The following is a 19,137-nucleotide window of genomic DNA, read 5'->3' on the forward strand; positions in this document are numbered from 1 at the left end:
ACGGCTATATGAAGAGGGAATGATGAGCAGGGCGAGATGTCATTCTTACCGGTAAATGCGAAAGTGAAAGCATGCTGAAATATTACCGAGAGCTGTTTGTCCAGCCTGATCTCGGTTTATCCGTCAGGAAAATTGACCGAAATTACTATCTGTTAATTTTTCCATATTTTAATCGTATAAAATGTTGTATTAGGCCTGTTGTTTTGTTCATTTCCGCACTGACAGCTCGAAAGAAAGATTTACATTGATCTGATGCAGTCTCGGTTCATCTGCTATGTCTCTCTATAATTTAAGCCTAAAATACAGAATTATAGTCAACGTTTCTTTAATAGATTGATTAATTCAATTGATCGATTTCTACAAAACCTGACAATTGAAATGAGGCTCTGAGAAAGTCTGACCTCGATTTGTATTCGGTGACGATGTCTGTGGGTTGTTAAAATTAAAGTGCACATTTTCACTTATAAAATATTCTATACACAATACACAAAAGTTTGGGGTCAGTGTGATTAAATATGTTAAAATAAGCTTCTTCTGCTCACCAAGGCTGCAATTATTTCATCATAAATACAAATTGTGAAATGTTGCACTATAAAATAATTGTTCAAAAGTAGTTTATCATTTAATTTATTCATTTATTCCAGTGATTTTAAAGATGAGATTTCAGCTTCATTACTCCAGTCACATGATCCTTCAGAAATCACTAATATTAATTATTATTATATTTATTAATGGTAATAGTTATAAAATCAATAATGTCTGGAGTAATTATTTTATTTGAAACTAAATACAATAACAAAGCAGTTATTTAAAATTTTAATAAATATTTAACAATTACACCTTTTTTACATTTATAAATATAGCCTTGATGAACTGAATAGTTTTCCTTAAACATTTTAAAAATTACCGTAAATATATATACAGATTTATTAGCCCCCTTTTGTTTTTTGTTTTTTTCTTTTTAAAATATTTCCTAAATGATGTTTAACAAAGCAAAAAAATGTTGATATTTTGTCTGATAATATTTTTTCCTCTGAACAAAATCTTATTTGTTTTATTTTGGCTAGAATAAAAACATTTTTTTAACCATTTTAAGGTAAAATTTATTAGCCTCTTAAGCTAATTGTTTTTCAGACTGTCTACAGAACAAACCATCATTATACAATAACTAGCCTAATTACCCTAACCTGCCTAGTTAACCTAATTACCCTAGTTAAGCCTTTAAATGTCACTTTAAGCTGTATAGAAGTGTCTTGAAGAATATCTAGTAAAATATTATTTACAGTCATCATGACAAAGATAAAATAAATCAGTTATTAGAGATGAGTTATTAAAACTATTATGTTTAGAAATGTGCTGAGAAAATCTGTTCTCTGTTAAATAGAAATTGGGGAAAAAAATAAACAGGGGTGTTAATAATTTAGGGGGACTAATAATTCTGAAATCAACTGTGTGTGTGTGTGTGTGTGTGTATACACACACACACACACACACACACACACACACACACACGCACATTCAAATAGCGATTAACTTCTTTTTTTTTTTTGGTGGGGCGAGTGAAAATTTGGGCTGGGCAAGTTAAAATCAGAACCACTGGCCCGATTGGGCCAGTAGAAAAAATCCTTAGCGTTGAACTCTGTGAGCACTGCTTAGTTTAAACCCTCGCTATTGTAATGCATATAAATACATACACTAATATTTGCTGGTAGGAAAAATCTATTTGTTCACTTCTGTTATTTATACTTTAATGTGCATTTCAATTTTTTTCTTCCACTTAACTGCAAATTTGAATAAAAACTGGATAAAGAGCACACAAACATGCTGAAAGTAATAGGTACTGTACACTGTTATGGGTCAATGATGCTAATATTCGGCACAAATCCATCAGTTTCTTAGGTTATTAGATTATTTTATAATTTCACCTCTCCTGCTGTGCATGAACTATGCTGTTGAATGTTCAGCGTATGAGGTGGCTAGGCTAACCTTGCTTCAATTTTGATCAAATTATTTTCTAATCAGTTGCTATTATGTTGTGAATATACCCCTGTAATGTATACTGCAGTCCTCTTTTGTCTGGCTTTCTCAGATATCTCACCTGTTTGCCAAAAATGACTAATTAAATCCTTGGGAATGTCTGACACCAGCACATACACACTGTAAGAGATGTGCCAGGCATGAAAGCTTGACAGGCGTAGCAACAGTAACTAAGGAGGGCGAAGCTTAGCGAAGGGTTATTCCAAGAATGTTGATATGGTTTCTTTCTTGCTTTACTATTTATTAACAATACACAAAAAACTAAAAGGTTAAGGTAAATTCTTTAATAAATTCTAGTGTTTTTGAGTATTATACTTGTTGTATACTTGTATTATACTTATGTTTTAGGCTAGTATTATTTACGACTTGTTAATTAATGCTTCATAATACAGTAGTATTACCAATAGTGAACAGATAAAATAATACAAAGTGTAGTTTTACTACATTAAAGTGTAGTGATTTGTAGTATAAAATACCCTATATTGTAAAATAATACAGCACTGGGTAATTTGTTTATATTACACTTGTGTTACCATAGCAACTATAGTATTACCACAACTGATCAATTGAAGTTCTTTACTGTAGTAGGCTACTGTTCAAAACACAGTACATGCCAATATACGTGTTCAGGGGCCCTGTGGCACAGCTTTCCTCAAAATGAAGAGGATGACATGGAAAATGTCCTCCACAATCTCATCAGTAAAGTGGAAGCCAGCAGACACTAGTTTACTTTATTTTAGCTGCCATGATAAAATGAGATTGATAGTGAGATTTATTTGAAGAGTGAATAGTACAGTAGGCTATAATACCTTATCAAGTGTTTCCTTATTTTTATCACAGTTACATTTCTGCTTGCATTAGTTTTTGTTTAAATGCTTTTAAAATAAAATGTATTCTTTACATCCAACTAGGGTTGTAACAATATACCGGTATGACGGTTTACCACGATTTGAACGTGCACGATTATCATACCATGAACAATTTCATATCAACGGTTTTAACCTTTAACGGTTTTCTGTCTCCTTAAAGACCGAGACAGCCGCCCGCGGCTAAAAATAAGTTTAATAAGTCTTAAATGTTTAATAACTTTTGATCCGCTGATCCGATTCATACAATTCAAAGATTGGCATAAAGAAGAGAATCTCAGCTTTCCAGTGCTGTATCACATAACATTCGCGGACTTTCAGAGGCTCCGGAATCAGTGCGGTTACGTCATCAACATTTGACAACGCTGATTTGACAAAGAAACGCTCGTCACTGTGTCTCCGGACAAATCAGACATGATACATTGATGCATTGTCCCTCCTCCATGCCCAGATTGGTTTAAACTCGCTATATCACAACCAATAAGCATAGGTTTCGCTTTTGTTTGTGGACCAAGCTTTTTGAACAACACGGAATGAGAGATAGGCATACATTTCTGCGCGGCTAAATAAAACGCAAAAAAAAAGTTTTGCATGAAATAATTCTCATACTAAGTACTTTTGCATGCACAGCAGCACAGAAACATGACAAAACAGTGACACAGCAAAGACGAACTGCTGCTCTTGCTTTTTTCAAAAGACACAAATGAAGATGCAGCTGTTTGTCTGCATTGCAGACAACCATATCCAAATCCATATCGATAGACAACCATATCCATGCTGGCACATAAAACCTAAGGATGTTCCATATTGAATCTAGTTTCGTTATGTAACTATTTATAGTATAGTAAATATTTATATCTATTTTTTACTGAGGATTTGCACCATGTTTATTTGGACTTTATTTGGACTTTGACACATTATTTATTATTTTCTTATTTTTATTTGTTCATTGTAAGTGGTGTTGTTTATAGTAACTAAAAATATATTATTTGGAAAAAGTCAAATTTGCTTCACTGTTCTATTATTTTGTAACATTTGTAACATACCGTATACCGTCAAACCGTGGTATTGTTTTAGACGATTATCATACCGTGAAAAATTCATACCGTTACAACCCTACATCCAACATCTATTTCAGAGGTGCCTTATAGTGGTGTAAACCCCTTTACAAGGGGTGTTACCCCTGTGTAAACTCTAGCCACCCCTGTGGCCAACCCGATATGATTTTGCTGTTGACATTATTTATTTAAATCTACTTACATAAATGCAATACAATGCAATATTTCAATAAATAAATAGCAGCCACTAAATTATTGTGGATTGATTGGTGCCACTGATGTAGCTGGCCTCTTCTGGCCCCCCTTAAGCAAATTTTCAGGGGGGCACCACTGGTCTATTCTCTGTCTTTAAGTGTTTGAAACTGAAAATATCTCATCATATAAAACAACCAAAAATGTTATGGTTTTTTAGATTAAACATTTAATATATAAGTCTATTTTAGTATTTTGGTTATTGTTATTAAACAGTGCAGCAATATGAATCATATCAAAAAGCATGAAAGGAAGAGGGAACACGACACAAATTGTGAGTCTGCATATAATCTCTGAGAGCGCTCAAGAAAATTTGTGTGTGAGCAGTGCATATTTGAGAGCGAGAGAAAATTTGAGAACTCGCAATCAGTTTTGTCCACAAACAGAGGAAATCCGTGCACGAGCATCACACAAGGTAGAGAGCAAAGCTCTTCAACGTTATGTGAAGAAAACAACTTTATTGTTTGTATGAAGTAGCCTACTTCATTAACAATATGTGCTACCATTTTACATTGCTGCTAGACGGATTTGCAACTCCATCTCTTTAGCACACACCAGATTCAATTGAAAAAATTCCAATTTCACTCAATTTAACTTTGCAGCATACAGGAGTTGTTGGTCTACTGCTACCACATTGAGGTTATGTAATTTTGGTTAATCACAAGTTGATCACCGAAGACATAACATAGCACAACTAAACTTAATGAATTAGACAGCAGTAGACCTGCAATTTCTGTGTGATGTGAGGCAAAATGGACTCTTTTTTGGTGGAACTCGTTCTTGTGCATTATGCTGTGGAGACGAGACGCAGCACTGTTCAGTACTTTTTCAGAAAATCGCATTTGTATTTTTATATATCTAAGCAATGTTCTTTAATAAAAAAAGGTTTGTTTAATTAATACAGATCTTACAACCATACCTAATATGTATATATTTTATTTTTCTGTTAAAAAGACTCGAAAAGACTCGAAAATCAAACTGCAGGACTTTGGACTTGACTTGAGACTTGTTGCCTTTGACTCGGGACTTGACTCGGGACTTGCCTGTCTTGACTCGGGACTTGACTCGGGACTTGAGGGCAATGAATTGAGACTTACTTGTGACTTGCCAAACAATGACTTGGTCCCACCTCTGGGTCGGGGGGATCTTGTAAAAGACACCCCATTGCAACATCTCTGAGACTTATGCTGCAATATACTTCTCTGGTCAGGTATACAAGTATAATTCTTTGATTTATCTTTGATTAATGGATGTTGTATTGTTACTGTCTCATCTCTGAATTGGCTTCCAGATGATTTATAATGTTATTGGCAGAATACAGTTTTACCTGACAAATAAAATGTTAAGTTTTGATAAATTCTGGAGTTTTGCGAATTCATTGTATCCAGTAGATTACGAGGAGTCTTCATTACCTTTATAATACGGCATAAATTAAATTTTGATTGATAGGCACATTTGATTATACGTAGCCATTGCAAGCCGATAACATGTATACCTTTTAATCAACTAACCACTAAAAGTAACACGTTGCACGGGCTTGGCTAAAGGATCTATTCTTTTAGGACTAGGTGAGCGTTTGGCAACCAGCCTATTTGATTATTAGTTAATCCTGCATCCTCTGACTATTTTCAGAGTGTCGACATATTGTCTGTGAGAAGAAGCGCAAACACAGGGTGTGGAACTCTGAGTGACGTTGGTCCGTAATGAACGTACAATTTAGCATATCGGACCCCAGAAAATATCAAAACTCTAATGTAAATCATAAATGAAATGGATGTGATCCATTCATACAATTAGAAATAATTTTAAATTTGAGTCAGATTGAATTCGGAGCTAAAATGAATGTAAATAAATTCTAATAAATAATACAATTCTTTTCAGAAGCACTAGAAAAGGCTTACATGCATTAAACCTTCGACCATGCTGTAAGTTTCGTCATTGGGCTAATAGATGGACTCCTACAAAGGGAACTTTTACTTATTTCATTAAAATTTAGAGCAAATAGGAAAACAACTCATGTAAATAACAATATCTCTAACTTATTGTGAGTAGTGTATATTAAAGAAAGCTGAAAACTTGTAATCATTGACTGCCATAGTCATAAACAAACACTATAGAAGTCATGGAACAGGTTTCCAGCATTCTTCAAAATATCTACTTTTGTGTTCAACAGAAGAAAGAAACTTAAACAGGTTTGGAATTTGTTGGTCACAGTGTGTGTGTGTGTGTGTGTGTGTGTGTGTGTGTGTGTGTGTGTGTGTGCGTGCGTGCGTGCGTGTGTGTGTGTGTGTGTGTGTGTGCATTTGTGACAGTATCACAACACAAATTTGTATTATGACATCATGGGTATGGCATACTGTAGATATAACAATGAGAAGGTGACTTATGAGAACACTGTCCATGTCCCCATTTTACATTGTGGATTACCCGCTTTGACGTGGTTCATTAATAAATCAATGAATAGGGGGGGGGACTTCAATGCTATGAGAAAACTTTCACTTTGGGGATCATACCTGTCAACATTGGGATGTGAAAATAAGGGATATGCCCACCATAATAACCCACGTATCGGCAGACAGTCGGGCTGGGTTTTCTCTCTTGCCTGGTGTTCTTTTGGTCCAGTCCTCCAGAGCAGTTTGTATATTACACTTTCACCTAAAAGAGCAACACTGTCTTGCAGTGTGTCCTTTTCAGGATGTCGCTCAGACTGTCCGTTTCTGGATGCGGTGGTTTCCTGTCCTCGGGTGATGGGCATGAACACTGCGTTGCATGTCTGGGGGTCCAGCATATTAATGCGATGCTCACAGACAGTGCATGCCATCACTGCGGAGGCATGTCTGTTGCGCCGTTAAGATCGCAGCTCACTCTTGCAAAAGAGCCACCCACCCCAGTTAACCCCAGCTTCGCAGCTATGCAGTCAGACAGATCTAAGGGTAACAGTGTGAGTAAATCTGCCGCCCTCTGGCTTGCGGACCTCTCGCTCTTCCACGCGTTACATCCAAGCTTCAATGAGAGAAGCACTCCGTCCTCGGATGGCTCCGCCCTCTCAATTGATGACACCGAGGCTCAGATGTCCACCGCTGCATCAGAGGACAGGCTGTCATTGGCTTATGAAGGATTCACACGTGGATCTAGAAACAGACATGATAACTGTGATTTCCCAGGCTACTTCGGCCACGAGCCTGGAGATGGTTTATCCTCCAGCCCCGCAGCTGGACTGACTAGTAGGGTGTATTTGGAGGATTAAAAAGGCAAGACCTTTTAGTCTGGAAATGGTGGGAACGGAAATGCTATGTTCCTTTGTTCCTAAAAAAGATGCCTCACCTTGCTCTCGCTGTGCTTAAAAATTTGATTGCAAGGAGCTTCAGCTGCACAAGCTGAACCTGCCAACTTATTGACATTTAATTGGCCCAATTATATACTCTTTCAGACGATTGAAAAAAAAAGTATTTTAAAAGCGGGTCAAGATAAGCCAATCTAACGTGGCCCACATATCGGTTATTTACATCTGGGTCAAATACTACATTTTATGCCAAGTATTCTGTGCAACCTTAAAGATGGTACCATCTCTGTTTGGCCCACATGCTGAATACCAGTGCTGGATGAATGCCTGCTGGACAAGATTCATGCCAAATCTGGGCCAGAATTCTTTGCTACCTGGGTATGATCTTTGTCACTGTGGTTCCCATTTACCATCAGAGAGAAAAATCTCAGTGCACATACAGAATGCATCACCTACCCTTCTGAGACTGAGCACAACACCATACACCAAGAGATAAGGCCCATCACGGACCCTAATCCAAGCATATCTTTCTCTGAGGAAGAGCCTGATGTTTAGTCTGACGAACTGTTTTTGGGGTAGCTTTGGTGGAGCTGGTTGCTAAGACCCCGGTATATTTCAAATACTTCAAACAATATCTAAAAATCTGGCTAAAATGGAAAAGTTTGTTTTTTTAGTTAATTTTACTAGTTCAATACACCTTCGCAGTGTGAACTTTTTGGGGGAGTTTGTTTTCATCCTAAACACCTTTGAGTTACCATTAGTCCATGATGATTACACGAGGAGTGGGTGTGTTCTGGAACTTTACTTTCTTTGGCGTGCTTTGAATTCTCGCAGTTCATTGTCAGACAGGAGAAAAACATTCAGCACAACACTAACAAGTTTGCAACATAAATAATCTAGAAAGTTGAGTAGCAGAGCCGGTATAGATTACAATATTTGCATCTGTACTATTGCTCATGGAAAGACTAATTTTTACATAGCAGTGACAGTTTCACACACCAGATAAGAAGCACAATGACATCATGCCACATTTGATAAAGGGCTAAACATTATACAATTCTGTGTCAGTCCACCGCAAATATAAAGCAATGTTACAGAAAAAAGTCACAGAGAAAGCTGTTTGCAAACTGTTTATGATACTGTTCTTCTCTCTTATCTGCCATTGTTGTTGTGTTTAGCAGTACACTCAAGCAGCATGACACATTTACAACCCAGCCCACTGCAGTTGCAGGACTGTCAGAAGGTTTACAAACAGTATACCGTCACTCTGCCTTTTCAAACTTCCTTTTGCCCTCAAACTAAAACAGAGAAATACCTTTGTTTAAAGTATACTGGGGTCTTAAAGAGTATGGTCTACCTTATCAGAGATAAGATTACCTCAGTTTGGATGGATAACCATCTTGATGGATTTTTCAAATCTCATTTGCCCTTCACTATTTTGAAGCTTCCTCTTTTTCATGTCTTCTATCCACTAGTTTATGTCTAATACTTTTGCAGTTGTTTGGAGTTTATGGCAGAAATGCATGCTGCATGCAAAGTTATTATTGAAGTAGCTCAATCTCACACTCATTAATGGAAGAGGTGGGCAAAGATGAACATTCAACAACTTTAATCATAAAATATACACAAAACAAAAGTATTCCAGCCGGCATCTTGATGTCAAAACGACATGTTTTCATATTCTCAACATAGGCTCATTGTAAAACCACTGTATACAATTTTGGAGAGCACAAATTATGTAGCCAGAGCTATGTATCGCTGCATTTCGTCTTGAAAATTAATGCTACAGGCTGGTATATTGGCGCTGACAAAATCTGTTTCTTTTCCTGCTTGCGGCTGACTGCTTACTTCCTTGTGCATGGCTTTCTCAATGTTACCTGTTTGCCCAATAGCTTGCCTAGTATGTCAACAGACTTGAGATGCAGAGAGGAGTTGACTGTGACAACAGGGTTTGAGTCTGGCAAAGAAAGCAGGTAAAATAAAAACAAAAGGCAAAAAATAAAATGAACAAATAAATAACAGGGTGAGTAGGTAGTAAGTTATAAAAACATGGTAAATATAAGGGTGTTAGTTTGTGCTTTTGAAAACACTATCAGTTGGGTTTAGGAATGGAGGTGGCTGAGAGCATCGGTCGATCGATAGGTTGGTCAATCAGTCAGTTGACAGCGACATCTGGTGGATTTACGTTAGTACAGAAGGCGTGAATGACATTCGCAAGAAAAATTTGAGATCTGAAAAAGCATACACAGCAGCCTTTGGTTGATTCACAAAAACAAAAATCGTACATCCTGGCATGTATTTAGTGCTCTCCAGAAATGTATATAGGGGTAATTATCAATAATGAGCCTGGGTTGCCCGTTCTCATTTCTGTTCAATACCATGTCTTTGTTGGTTGTTCCCAGCTTTTCTGTGGCCTTTTTTTTGCTAGTCCTGTCACTCCCTTTATTTAAATTCTCAATCATCCAGCATTTCCTGCAGAAATACAAGTCTTTATTATGAGTACAAGTTCTATGGATTGTCCTGGAAAGCTTTGGGGAACCGTAGGAAGGTTAAAGTAACTTACATGATGTCAAACAGTCACACATGTGCACTGTTTATACAATGAGCTAGACAGAAGTGGAATGCTCTAAACTAAACCTTATTAAATCTGCTGAATGTTCACTGTGGTTGACCGACAAGTCACCCTGCTTAGACTGAGAGAGGTCAGAAAGGGTTGGAGATATTTCAGGCATGTTTGACAGGTATGTGCAAAAAACTTTCACTGTTATAGTCATGTTCTGTGGTGACACAAATACTTTGCGGTTTGTAGGTTGTAGTGGTGAGGCTGTTTATGAAGTGTACTACTGGAGAAATGTAGCCAGTGAAAACATTCTGTTTTAGGTCACCCGCCAGTTTTAGAACACAGTTTTGACCTTAAATTCACGTTTAGAGAATGTCTTGCCTTGCTGAACTTCTGGCATACTTTTCTGTCTTTCCTCATTTCAAATGAGACAGAAGGATATAAAGTGGCAATAGTTGTATGTGGCAAAGACAAAGTCTGCTTTTAGAAGTCAAAAGACAATTAAATCCATCCATGCAATACAAATTTACAATGCTTCATTTTCCTACATTTTAAAGAAACATTGAAGAGGGTTACACTATATGTATTTTTTTTATATTTTAGAGGCCTAACCGTTCTGTATAAACATTTATAAACATTATATATAATGTATAAACATTTCATTAGGTTATTAGCCCCCATTTATTTTTTTCCCCAAATTTCTGTTTAACGGGGGGCAATTTTTTTAACACATTTCTAAACATAATAGTTTTAATAACTCATTTTTAATAACTGATTTATTTTATCTTTGCCATGATAACAGTAAATAATATTTTACTGAATATTTTTTTCAGGATACTATTATTCACCTTAAAGAGACATTTAAAGGCTTAATAAAAAAGCCAAAATAAAACAAATAAAACTTTCTCCTGAAAAAAAAAAAATTATAGGAAATGTCCTTGCTCTGTTAAAAAAAAATTATTTGGGAAATATTTGAAAAAGAAAATAAAAATCTGAGGAGGTCAAATAATTTAGACTTTAATTGTATATAAATGACTGAAAATACTAATCTTTCTTGATTTTTTACTGTGCAGTAATAATCACAAATATCATACAGTGCTAGCAACATGCTAATTTGGTCTAGATTAGACTGTAGCCATGTGTCTTAAAACACTATAAACATGACAGCGATGTTCTAAAATATCTTAAGACTATACTATAATCAAGGCTTGAAATGAATTTTTTTGATCACCAACCACTGTGGTTACTAGCCCACTGGATTAATATAATGGATCAAAACAAGCAAAATATAACTTTTTATTCAAATATATAAAAATATTATTCTCATGAATCTAAAATTAAACGCACAGTCTGTTCAGGCTAAAGATTCCAGATCACCAGTTAACTATACTTAAATTGAGAGTGAATCTCATGTTAAAGCAATGTTAATATAAAGAATGATAATTAAATCGGTAACACTTTACAATAAGGTTCATTAGTTAATGCACTTACTAACATGAACTAATCATGAACAACACATGTACAGCATTTATTAATCATAATTTAACATTTACTAATGCATTATTAACATCCAAGTCCATGCTTGTTAACATTAGTTAATGCAGCATGAGTTAACATGAACTAACAATGAACTACTGTATTTTCATTAACTAACGTTTACTAACATGAACAAATACAGTAGTACAGTAAATGTATTGTTAATTGTTTGTTCATGTTAGTAAATGCGTTAGTTAACATTAACTAATGAACCTTATTGTAAAGTGTGACCATTAAATCATATTACAAAAATAACTGTAACCAAAAGAAAGTTGGTAAAAACATTCCGTGTGTGATAATGAAAGGATAATCCTGCGCACACTGGTAACGGCAACCGATCTTGCATAGTCTATTTCAAAGAGAAACAATCGCACCAGTTGCATTTCTAGGCACTTTTGCTTTACGCAAGGACATGAGACACGGGATCGTTTGAGGCACTCTCAGGCATCACATCATCCTTGCGTGCAACACTGTCATTGGTGAGCGAGGATCGCTTGTCTCTCATTGTACGCCTGGTATCCTCTCATTTGGTATTCACCTGCTTTCTTTTGCTTGCATGAACACTTATCAGTCATGCTGCTTCTCGATTCTAAGATCAGATTTGCACGCATATTGACAAGTGGTCTAAAACTAAAAGTCTAATCTTTAGAGACATGGCAGCACCGGTATTATAAAAACTATTATCAACCAGGCCAGCCAAAGTGTGGTGTAATATAAGCAAACAAATTAAGTGTGACATTACTAAATGTAAATTTAAAAAATTCAGCCCACATAAATTGTTTGAAACTATTTTGTAAAAACCTTATTTTTTTCTTTTCAGTGTGTTTTAAAGTGTTTATATTATAGTCAGGGCTTGACATTAACACCGACAACCCGCCAAATGCGGGTACATTTCCCCTGTGGCAGGCCCAAATAAATCGTTTACAACCAATTACTTAAAAAATATGAAGTAGTCATGAAATGTTAAAGAATTTTATTTCTATACTAAAACATAACAATATGTATGCATCATGCTAGACCAGGGGTGGCTAACCCTGTTCCTGGAGAGCCACCTTCCTGCAGATTTCAGTTGCTACAATATCAAACACACCTGAACCAATTAATTAGGACCTGAACACCACTTGTTAATTACAAGCAGGTGTGTTTGAAATGGATTGCAACTGAAATCTGCAGGAAGGTGGCTCTCCAGGAACAGGGTTGGCCACCCCTGTGCTAGACCATCTTGGTATGTAACATTCAGACCATCCAGACTTTCTTGTGTGATGCAAAAACAAATGAGTATTATAGTTCAGGGAGCAGCAGAGCAAACAACAAGGCTGTTAGAAATATGCGCAATCGACATTGATGCATTCAGCATATTGGCACAATACAGAGGCATACAGCCATCAAAATGACATCTTTCACACCAAGTCTATGGTTATTAAATCAAGTCTCATTCTGCATGTGTTACAGCAGCATGGTTTTGAAGACGGATGGATGTGCTAGACTGGCCTTCCTGCAGCTCAGATCTGTCATCTATTGAAAATGTATGGCTCATCTTGAACGAGAGAAACATAATGATGACCACTGACTTTTGAGCAACTGAAGTTTTGTACTAATTATTAAGTTTGTATCATCAGTTTCCAGATGAATAAACATTGTATTAAAAGGAAAGTGGATTTGAAATGGTGTTAAACATGCCTCTGTCTCAACTTTTTGGATAATATTTCCAGAATACAATTCATTTGCTCGCTGAAAACACTGGACCTTTTTTTCTTTGTACATTTGACAAATATATGAAACTCAAAATGAGCAAATAGCATATTCTTGATTTTATTCAAATATTTGTCTGGAATTCAGGTTGTGTAATTACATCTGCATGATCCATGTAAATACTTATTGTGTTAAAACAAGCTGATCCCCACTGGAAAAAAAAAAAATAATAATTCTGGGGTCTTTTGCTGGTCATACCCTGGTCCTGACCAGCACATTACAAGCCAAGGACAAGCTTAAACCATCTAAAACCATCTGCCCAGCATCAAAAACTAAATTTGCCATTATTTTCATCAGGGACAATATGCTGCTAATCTCCTAGGTTACAGAAAACACCCAGGTTACATAAATGTCTAACAATGCCCTTGAAGCCAGACAGAACGCCCATGCATGTATGTCAATCTTAAAACCTTCAAACGTTAAGCTTTAAAAATGACTTTTAACTTTTAAATTGCTTCAAACTGTCTGTCTAAAAGACTTTAAAACAACTTCAAAATGTACAATTTAATAGTGCAAGCTGACTGACAGATTAATGACTTGCTTAACGGGCAATCTTCTCAAAGTTCAGACCTGAAGATTACTCAATTTCAAGCACTACTACTTTAGTAATAAAGCAGAAATGCATGAATGAATGAGTTAATGATGAATTGAGGTCTTCACAACTACTGCTTATTTTATACTAAATAAACGTGACACGTATCTGACAGGTCAAAAACCAGATAATGCTGAGTGTTTATGAAACATATTCTAGCATCTAGCATATTAAAACTACTAGGTGATTTGTAAAGGAGTCATCTATTGATCTGTCAACACCTTCAGAGACTAATACTGACAAAATAACCTTTTTTTTGTTTTGTTTTTTTGCACAGTACAACCATATTAAATGTCTTGCTGTTTTTGTTTGTTTTATGAGTTTTACATATAAAGAAATACCTTTTATACATTAAAAAGATAGATACGTTAATTGTTTTACTGTACACTATACACTGTAAAAGCAATTTGCTGCCTAAAAGATTGTCAGTTGAATCCAATGAACTTACCACAACTCATGTCAGTCAAACTGACTAAAAACTTTAGCTAAAATCATGTATAAATCAAAATATTTAGTTGAAACCTGATTAACTGATTAAAATGAGTTAAAGTAACATAACATATTTGTTGTCATGACTTTTTATCATATAGTTTTTTACAGTGTATTTGATATTTAACTTGAACAGAACTGCATAATTATGTTCTCTCTCTTTCTTGTCTGATTTTTTATAAAACCATAAAAATTGACCTTTTGTAAAACCCCAAAAAAGAAATCTCTTGAGTCAGCAGATGTAGGCTGTATATATAGCTAACCTATTTAAAAGACATTTACACAGCATCCAACAAACACTATATATGAATCAATACATTCTGTACTGTAAAGAAATAAAGGTGCATTAAAATAGTTCAGATTTCACATTTTTAATAATAAAAATACCAATCAAGGACTAAGCCAAAGAAAAACAAATGAATGAAAAAAATAAAACCAAATTAGAGGGTTCAAGCGTGTTGTTGACTGTGTTATTGGCAAAACAAAATAAAAATGAAGCTCTTACTTTAAATAAAATCCAGTGGGAACATTTGGTTGCCCTTGTATATGTTTGCCCTCTGGAAAAACCAGGTGTGTCCTTAAGCCTGGAAAATTAAAATAACAAAAATTTAATAAATTCTAAGCCAATAATATCAGGGAAGGACCGAGAAAACAATAACAAGACATGATGTAATATTATTGAAACCCTGTTTCATTATTATTCCAATATCATAATGTTTTTCTCTTTGCTTTTATATCACATGCAGTACAAGGTGGTTCACATAACAAAAAACTGAGCTATTTTCTTGTGGATGGAGTTGTAATTCTTACATAAGATATCAGGACTGTATGCAAATGTTCCACTCTTACACGGTGGTACAAATAATGTCCCTTTGAGGAACAGTTTTGTACCTTTGTAAAAGTTGTACCTTATATGGTACTGAAATGGCTTCTTATGATACAGTTCCTGTTATGGTACAACTTAAATTAAGGTGCACAATTGTTCGTTTATAAAAGGTACAAAAGTGTTGAACAACTATTATTACAATCATTATGAAAATACATATTACCGGAATGGCCAAGTATTTTTTTATGAATATTTGCATATTAAAACAAGAATCATCATTTAAAAGTATGTTTATAGAAACTCATAAACATGAACTATTAAGTTCTATAATACAATAATACAAAACAACTGGTAAAACATAAAACTATAGGTGTTGTAAACTAAAAATTTAGGGCATTTTAAATAAATGTTTGCATTTGTTTTTGCATTTTTGAAACTGTTAAGGTACAAAGTGTTTTGTCAATGTAGTGATACCTTTATGAATCAGATTTGTACTTTTGATGAAGGTACAATATTGTATCTGCAGGTTTTTAAAAAAACAAAGGTACATTTGGGTTTCCCATGGTACAAATCATGTCCTTGAAGGTACAAACTATGGTACAAGTTTGTTTTTTTGTCTTGAGGAACAATTTAGTCCCACAAAAAGGTACTGCCCCAGTGACAAGGGTTTGTACCTTCTTTGGTACAACAATGCACCATTTGTTTTTTTTCTGAGAGTGCATAAACTGTATCAAAACAGTCTATGTAAAACTTTGTTCAAATATTTGATGTATCAAATTATATGTATCTGTTTTGATAGCTGCCTGGGAAAGTCTTTGACCCCTAATTATCTGTTGAGATTGAATTTCTTCCCACATAGCAGTATATGCAAAAATAATAATAGCAATTTTGAAAACATTTTCTTTTCAAATTCTTTTAACATGGTACTCTGACCTAAACAAATCTGAATCCGTTAGCTTTCCCCCCATTGTTTTGATGTAAGTACACTAGATGTGGTTTTCATATAAGAATATATTTCTGTTTGCGGTTGATTTGACAGAATGTCATTTATTTGCATTATTTTATGTTTTATTTGGGTTCTCTTTATAACGAGAACTCTGTAAGAACGCCGGAAAAAAAATATTTTATGAATTTACTACATATTTTTAAGGTAAGTGGTTGCAAACAATTTATATGTGCTAAATTTAAACAAGCAAATTAAATTTAATAATGTTCAACATAATATGTTTGTTTAAAATCAGCACATATAAATTATTTGCAACCACTTATCTTAAAAAAAATATGTAGTAAATCTAATGGATCATTTATTTCACTGCATGTTAAAAAGATAATTCACCCCAAAATAAAAATTCTGTAATTTTCTCACACTTGTTGAATAACTATTTGAGTTTCTTTCTCCTGTTGAACTTAAAAGAAGATATTTTGAAAAATACTGGTTGCTGGCATCCATTGACTGCATGCCATAGTATATGTATTTTTTTCTTACTATAGAAGTGGAAAGGTCCCAGCATCCAGCATTCTTTAAACTATGAACACTTTTGTGTTCAACAGAACAAAGAAAAAGTACATGAGGGAGAATAAATGATGAGGTAATTTTCATTTGTAGGTGAGCTATTTATTTAATAATATATGATTTATCATTTATTTATAAACAGTTTATGTCAGTGCACTCAACAGTTCTTTGATCATCCACTCCCCTTGATGTTCGTCCAAATCTGCTTTTGTGGAATGCAAAGCAGTTACCCTAAAAAAAAAAAAAAAAAAAAAAATGAAATACTGAGGAACATTTCTAGAATCTAGACTAAAAATATTGTAGTTTTTGTTATGCAGCAATACTGAACACATAAAGGTTTAGAAAGTTGAGTTAAAGATGAGAGAACTTTTATTTTAGGATTAATTTATTTATTTATACTTCATACTTTACACTTTTATTTATATGTTTTAACCCCTTCAGACCCAAATTATGTTCCAAGTTTTTGAAAAAAAAAGAATATATGTTTTCACAGACTCCTAAATTAGACCAAATTATAACAAAAAATATTATTATCAGGTCAGAACAGTTGTACTTCCTGAAAATTATTCATTCATTCATTCATTCATTTTCTTGTCGGCTTAGTCCCTTTATTAGTCTGGGGTCGCCACAGCAGAATGAACCGTCAATTTATCCATCACGTTTTTACGCAACAGATGCCCTTCCAGTCACAACACATCCCTGGGAAGCATCCACAAACATTCATTCACTAAGGACAATTTAACCAGCCCAATTCACCTGTATCGCATGTCTTTGGATTGTGGGGGAAACCGGAGCACCCATGCGAACGCATAGAGAACATGCAAACTCTACACAGAAACACCATCTGAGCTGAGGATCGAATCAGCGACCCAGCGACCTTCTTGCTGTGAGGCAACAGCACTACCTCCTGCACCACTGCTTCGCCTTATACCAACATAAAATACAAAAAAAAAGAAAGAAAAACAACAAACAGACATGATTGCCGATATAAACAGTAAATTCATTTTCAAAATCACAAACATAACATTGTAACATTTTATTTTTAAATATTGAGGTTTTTGTTTTATAGATTGCACCTTGTTTATAACAAATATTATCTTCATCTTCCTCATCACTCCACATCTGCTACATGCTCAAGAGGAGTGGCACTGTCGCCTCACAGCAAGAAGGTTGCTGGTTCGAATCCCATCTGGGTCAGTTGGCATTTCTGTGTTGAGTTTGTATGTTTTCCCTGTGTTAGCGTTGGTTTCCTCCGAGTCCTCCGGTTTTCCCACTGTCAAAGACATGCATTGTACAGTTGAAGTCAGAATTATTAGTCCCCCTTTGATTTTTTTTCTTTCTTTTTTAAATATTTACCAAATGATATTTAACAGAGCAAGGGCATTTTTACAGTATGTCTGATAATATTTTTTTCTTCTGGAGAAAGTCTTATTTGTTTTATTTCGGCTAGAATGAAAGCAGTTTTTGAATTTTTTAAAGCCTTTTTAATGTCAGTATTATTACCCCCTTTAAGCTATATTTTTTCAATAGTCTACAAAACAAACCATCATTATACACTCACTTGTCTAATTACCCTAACCCCCCTAGTTAACCTAGTTAAGCCTTTAAATGTCACTTTAAGCTGTATAGAAGTGTCTTGAAAAATATCTAGAAAAATATTATTTACTGTCATCATGGCAAAGATAAAATAAATCAGTTATTAGAGATGAGTTATTAAAACGATTGTGTTTAGAAATGTGTTAAAGAAACCTTTCATTAAACAGAAATCGAGGAAAAAATAAACGGGGGCTAACGATTCTGACTTCACCCGTAAGTGAATTGAATAAACTAAACTGGCCGTAGTGTATGAGTGTGAATGAGTGTGTACGGATGTTTCCCAGTACCGGGTTGCAGCTGGAAGGGCATCGGCTGTGTAAATCTTATGCTGGATAAGTTGACAGGTTATTCAAGGAAACTGAGTGAATAAATATATGCTCAAGAACTTCAAGATATGAATATTCTGCATATGAAATTGTTTCAGTTATGAATTAGTACACTGATTTAGTTTTTTTGTATAAAAAAGTTAAGTCAGTATTACAGGAGATTTACTTTAGGTAACAGATTTTGAACCCATTGTACATCCTCATGGACAGACAAATTTTTAATCTTAAATATGCAATATTATAAAAGTTTTTAAACTTTATTTAGTAAGTGTAAACCTTTTTTTTACATAAAATCTATGAAATATTTGCAAACATATTAATAAATGTAAATAAAATCATTGTAAATATGGCTTTCCAGCAGGCATTTTTTGTTTTTGAAAGATGTCTAATAGACGTCTAACCATAGTCATCTTGGCTAAAACAAGGCAAAATTTGAGTTGTCAGTGAAAAT

At 34.7% G+C, this 19,137-nt stretch overlaps 1 protein-coding gene across 1 annotated transcript in view; it reads right to left on the reverse strand.

Moving 5' to 3' along the window:
- Positions 1 to 3,843: 3,843 nt before the first annotated feature.
- LOC147843209 (uncharacterized) overlaps positions 3,844 to 19,137 on the reverse strand; it is a 527,423-nt gene continuing 512,129 nt past the window's right edge. Inside the window, exon 3 of the mRNA XM_087261894.1 lies at positions 3,844 to 4,032. The gene's annotated coding sequence lies outside the window, so the exon portion shown is untranslated. The remainder of the gene's footprint in view (positions 4,033 to 19,137) is intronic.

The sequence above is a fragment of the Danio rerio genome, chromosome 7 (genome assembly GCF_052040795.2).
Source record: "Danio rerio strain M-AB ecotype USA chromosome 7, GRCz13ab, whole genome shotgun sequence".
NCBI classification, from domain to species: Eukaryota; Metazoa; Chordata; class Actinopteri; order Cypriniformes; family Danionidae; genus Danio; species Danio rerio.